Source organism: Microtus ochrogaster, chromosome 5, assembly GCF_000317375.1.
Source record: "Microtus ochrogaster isolate Prairie Vole_2 chromosome 5, MicOch1.0, whole genome shotgun sequence".
Taxonomy (NCBI): Eukaryota; Metazoa; Chordata; class Mammalia; order Rodentia; family Cricetidae; genus Microtus; species Microtus ochrogaster.
Genome location: NC_022012.1, coordinates 79,697,466 through 79,702,785, shown reverse-complemented (window position 1 = coordinate 79,702,785; position 5,320 = coordinate 79,697,466). Strand labels below are relative to the sequence as shown.

The 5,320-nt window shown below is 44.0% G+C and overlaps 1 protein-coding gene across 7 annotated transcripts in view; it reads left to right on the top strand.

The window, feature by feature from the left end:
- Positions 1-5,320, top strand: part of Dock3 (dedicator of cytokinesis 3) — a 405,059-nt gene that overhangs the window by 388,204 nt on the left and 11,535 nt on the right. The window lies entirely within an intron of this gene.

Genomic DNA, 5,320 nt, shown 5'->3' with positions numbered 1-5,320 from the left:
AAAAAAAAAAAAAAAAGTAACACATATACAGAAGGACATCCCTCATCAGTGAGCCACCATGTGGTTGCTGGGAATTGAACTCAGGGCCTTTGGAAGAACAAGCAGTATTCTTAAGGATTCTCTCTAAAGTATACAAACCTGTAAGGCCCACAGTAGGCAAGATGGAAAGAACCAATGAAGTATGTCCTGATGGATGCAATGGCCAGCTAGGGGAAGACACTGGTAAAGTGGAGGGAAGTGAGCAAGGTTACAGCAGAACAGTCACAGATTTCAGTTTAAAGCACTGTTGGATGGTCCGTAGGTCCAGTGAAGAAGTGAATGCTGAATGTGGGGTGCAGGTCTTTCTAGGCAGCAGCCCAAAGTCTGCCCATTCTGCTACCCATATTACTTTCCTAACATGAACTGTGGGATTCAGACAAGAGGGGCCAACTTTAGGGAACACAATCTATGAAGGCTGCAAACAGAGACAGGACCATGTATTATGAAAGGGCCTACTAAAAGATGGCTCTGGGAATAGAAAGGAAGGAAAGTCCACAAAATAGCTGTGTATGTCTAAACATTGGTATTTCTAATCTTGTGTAAGTGCCCTGATTAGAGCTGCAGATACAGATTCCATATATCATCTAGGTGTTGCTGTATTCTTTAACCTGAAGTCTCTGAGGTGTGCTCAGCCATATCTAAGGCTTATTCTGGCTATTCTTTTTTTCTGATTTTTGTTTGTTCTTGGTTTTTCAAGACAATATTTCTTTGTGTAGTCCTATCTAGGACTGGAATTCATAAAGACCTTAAAGACACACTTCATCACCTCCCAGCCTTATCTGGTTATTCTTACAGATTCATGATTATTGATAAACAAATGATTGGTATTTTAATTCAGTATTACTCTGGTACTTTTTTTAAATTTGTGTGTATGTGTGTATCAGATTCCCTGGGACTGTAGTTACAGACTGTGGTGAGCTGTCTGATAGAGGTGCTAGGCACCAAACTCAGGTGTTTCTGAAGAGTAGCAGGCTATTAACCACTGAGCCATCTCTCCAGCTCTGATACTGCTTGATATTCTTCTGTGCTGTGGCTGCTATTAGAGACATTTCAGGCTAGCTGTTACTGCCTGTATTGGTTACTCTTCTCATTGCTATGACTAAATACGTGGCATGCAAGTTGAGAAAGGGTTTATTTTGGCTCACAGTATGAAGGTATTGCAGCAGGTGTATAAGGCAGCTGGTACACTCACTGGTTTCCCCCTGTTTTATGCAACTTAGGTCTCTGGCCCATAGAGTGGGTCTTCCCTCCTCACTTACACCTTTCTGCACCCAGAATCCTGTCTCAGGTGATCTTAAATCCAATAACAATAAGATTAACCATGACACCATCATTTGTCCTTCTAGCAGACTTCTCAGGGACCTCAGAGTGCCAGCCTCAGTGCCCCCTTCAGGGTTCAGAAGAATGTAGTAATACGAGCAGTGGGCTGCTTCCCGCCACCCCGGCCGCCTCCGGCTAGCTTTACCCGAAATAATTACACGGACACCGCATTCTTTCAATCACTGCTTGGCTCTTTAGCTCCAGCCCTTTTCTCGGCTAACTCTCGCACCTGGACTAGCCCATTTCTAATCATCTGTGTGTAGCACCCCAAGGTGCGCTTACCGGGAAGATTCTAGCCTACGTCCATCCTGGGTCGGAGCTTCATCACGTGTGCCTCAGAGAGCAGAGCTCTCGCCTCTGCCCGCAAGAGTGGAGCATCTCGTGTCTCTCTAAGGCGTCTGCCCCTGAGAGGAGAGCTGTGGAGTCTGACCTCACTTCCTCTTCCTCCCACCTATGTTTTAACCTATCAGGGCAAGCAGCTTCTTTATTTAATCAACCAATGACCTTCCTCCATCAGAAGAAGACTTAGCAAACACGGGACTTAGATCGGAGGGCGAAATGAATTCTCCACTGCATACTTTTCTGCATCAGTTTCTTTATTCTTCTCCTGCTGTCTTCCTGTTCTGTAGTTTCCAGCTTATATGCACACAAACCAAAGGCAATTCTCTGAGCCTGGACGTCCCTTTATCTTTGAAGGTCCCAAATGTGATCTGTATGAGAGACTCCTTTCCTGACTGCATGTCCTACCAAATGGAAGAGAGCTGCAGGGAGGTGGCTTCTAACATATCTCAGGGAACAAAGCGGAGATTAGACTGTGGGAACCAAGGTTATTGACTGTGTGACTGAATTTCCCACCGGAGGTTCCATGGGAGCGGGCTGGAATGACCCAATATACCAAACAGTACATGGGAAAGAATTGGGCCCAATAATCCATACTCTGTTGAATCTTGTACCAAGGGAGAGCGAATGGCTTCACAAGAGATCCACTGTGAGAATTAGCCAATATACAAAAGGTGGCGGGCCCAGCGCCTTGAGAACTGTGTTTATCTCCATCAGAACGCATTTGCTCTGGTGGGTCAGCCTTCTACTCTATCAGCTGAATCTCACTGCATGATTCCTGCGGGCCGCAGCGACTAGTAACTGATTTGGTCCTCATAAGCTTTTATTGAGTGCTCAGTGGAGAAACTGCATGGTTCTTGTCTATTGAGTGAAACAGGAAAAAAGTTCTCCTGGTTATCTCTTTATTTCTTTCTAATGTCTTTGTTATCTGTTGTGGCATAGTGTAAAGTGTTCTCAAAACTTAGATATCTTAAAACAGTTGTGTCTTAGAATTCTGACTTAACCAGATGTTTCACGAGGAGCAGAGCATGGAGTTGAGAACGAAGTCACTGACAATTGCCGTTTTAGAGACAGACTCTGACTGAAAAAAGCCTCTTCCCTCTCTGAGGCTGTAAGTGTATAAATAAACAAAATAGTTAAATAGAACTTGGCCCAAAGCAGGGAACTAATAGCAAGGGCAGAAGCAGTTAGAAATAAAGAAAGCCACTTTAAACTACATCATTCACCAGCCGTCTAGAGAGAGTTGCACACCCAGATGCCTGTCAGGCAGTGCCGAACGTGTTGGGGAAGACAAACTGCTTGGGACCAGTGAGATGGCTCAGTGGGTAAAAGCACTTGTCACATAGGCTGCATTTCTGAGTTCACTCCTCGGTACCACGGGAGAAGGAAAGAATTGGCTCCTAGAAGTCGCTTTCTGACCTCCACTCACACCCGGGCATGTGTATGCTGTCACTCACCACACTGTAAAGTTGAATAGCTTTAAAGATAAATAGTTTTGAAAAGGACTGTACAACATCATAGGGTAAGTCTGATGTTTTCAAGTAGATGTGGCAATGGATGCACTCTTGATAAACAAGGCAGTGAGGGGTCTGTTCATTCTTTAATGTCCCTTGTTACCAGTGAGGGAAAAGTTTCTTTGAATATGGTCGGGAAAAGAATCCCATTCTGCACTCCTAGGTCATAAGACCATTGTTCTTCTTTTACATACCCATTGACAACCTCTGCTATGGTTCTTGTAACTAGAAGTCTGTGAGAACAGGGAGAATAAAAAAGGAACAGTTGAAATTCTTGTTAAGTCCATGGCTCCCCCTGCCGGTCAAAAGGCTGATAAGACCCGGGAAATAGTGGCACTAGGACCCAACTTCTGGATTGATTATTGGAGACAGCTGAAGTACTTCAGAAGCTCCATGAACAGACAAGCCCTCATAGTATTTAAATGTATTCATGAGAGTTAACACCACTCTGTCCCACCAAGGACTGACTGCCTAAGGCATAGGAAAGTGAGGCAGCTGAATTGAAGAAAATTAGTACACCCTACTCTTGTTGTAACACACAAGCGGCCGCCACAACTTGAATGTAAGTCCTCACCAGAACCCCCAGACCTTCAGGATGACGCTCCTCATGCAGCCCCAGCACATATGGATGCTTTCTGAGCTGAGAGAACATGGTCTGAGGGAAGCAATTCCAGCCTGTGCCTACTGTGGAACAGGTATTGAAGAGACAGGTTTTCTAGGTGCGCTGATCTCCAAGTGATGTTTCTTTTTGTCCTGTGCAGATAGTCATGTCTAGAGGTTGCCCGCAGGGCTTAGGGGCATTCACAGTCTCTCATCTGGGAAGACAGACAAATCAGTGGGATTTGGAGCTTGTTTAAAATTTATTTTCTCTACATAGCCATCTTCTTGAGATTGCCTTAAAGCACAAATTTTAAAATAGAACATAAATATCAGTAAAGCTACAAAACAAAGAAATTCAAAAATTTTAAGTAACCATACTCTATGCATTCCCTTATCATTGAAAGTAACCATACTCTATGCATTCCCTTATCATTGAAGGATGTTACAAAAGTCCTAAAGCCAGCCCAGAGGTTCTCTCAGAACAGCTGTAGAAAAAGTTACAAAAATAACAGCAGAAAAATTATTGTTGGTATTATGTTCTTTTTGAACTAAAATGAACACCTGGACTTCTCAAGGATCCCTGCAGTAAGCTGAATGAATGCCTGGTTTTGCTTTGATTTGTTGGATTTTTTTTCTAGTACCAGCACCACAGGCCCCAGAGACAGTGGGTTTCAGAGACTCAGATGCCCTCTGGGATCTGCAGACTCACCTCTCAGCTGGAGCCCATGGCTAGTATCTACTGTCCCGCTCCTCAGAGCTGAGTCAGCCAGAAACATTGAGGTCGAGATGACTCTGCCATGGAGGCACTGTGGCTAGTCAGTTGTCTGATACAATGAATAGTGTGTATTTGCAGAAGTGTTCCTAGTACCCTACCACGGGAAAGCCAGCAGTATCTTACTGTTTCTATAAAAAGTTCTCTTAAGAACCACAGAGGGGAAGTTCCTCAATGCTTTAATAGCACCTCAGCCAGCAGTCACTGCACTGGCTTCATAGAAAAAGGACATGAAAAGTAACAAAAAGAAAATAACATAAAATAAGTCAACTCAAGAACCTTTGTCTAGATGGACAATGGGAGGCAGAGGCAGGCAGATCTCTAAGTTCAAAGCCAGCCTGGTCTACAGAACAAGTTCCAGAACAGCCAGGGCTACACAGTAAGGGAGGAAAAAGCCTGGGTCTACGTCCCTTGCTTTCTGGGTTAGTTCCATATCCCTGAACTCACCTGGTTCCACATCCATTCAGTCCCAAATAAACACACATAGGCTTATATTAATTATAAAGTGTTTGGCCTATTGCTCAGGCATATTATTGACTAGCTTTTACAATTTAAATTAACCCATAATTCTTATCTATGTTTAGCCATGTGGCTTGGTGCCTTATCTCAGTAACACATTCTCATCTTGCTTCCTCTGCTTCTGTTTTTGGTTTTTCGAGACAGGGTTTCTCTGTGGCTTTGGAGCCTGTCCTGGAACTAGCTCTGTAGACCAGGCTGGTCTCGAACTCACAGAGAT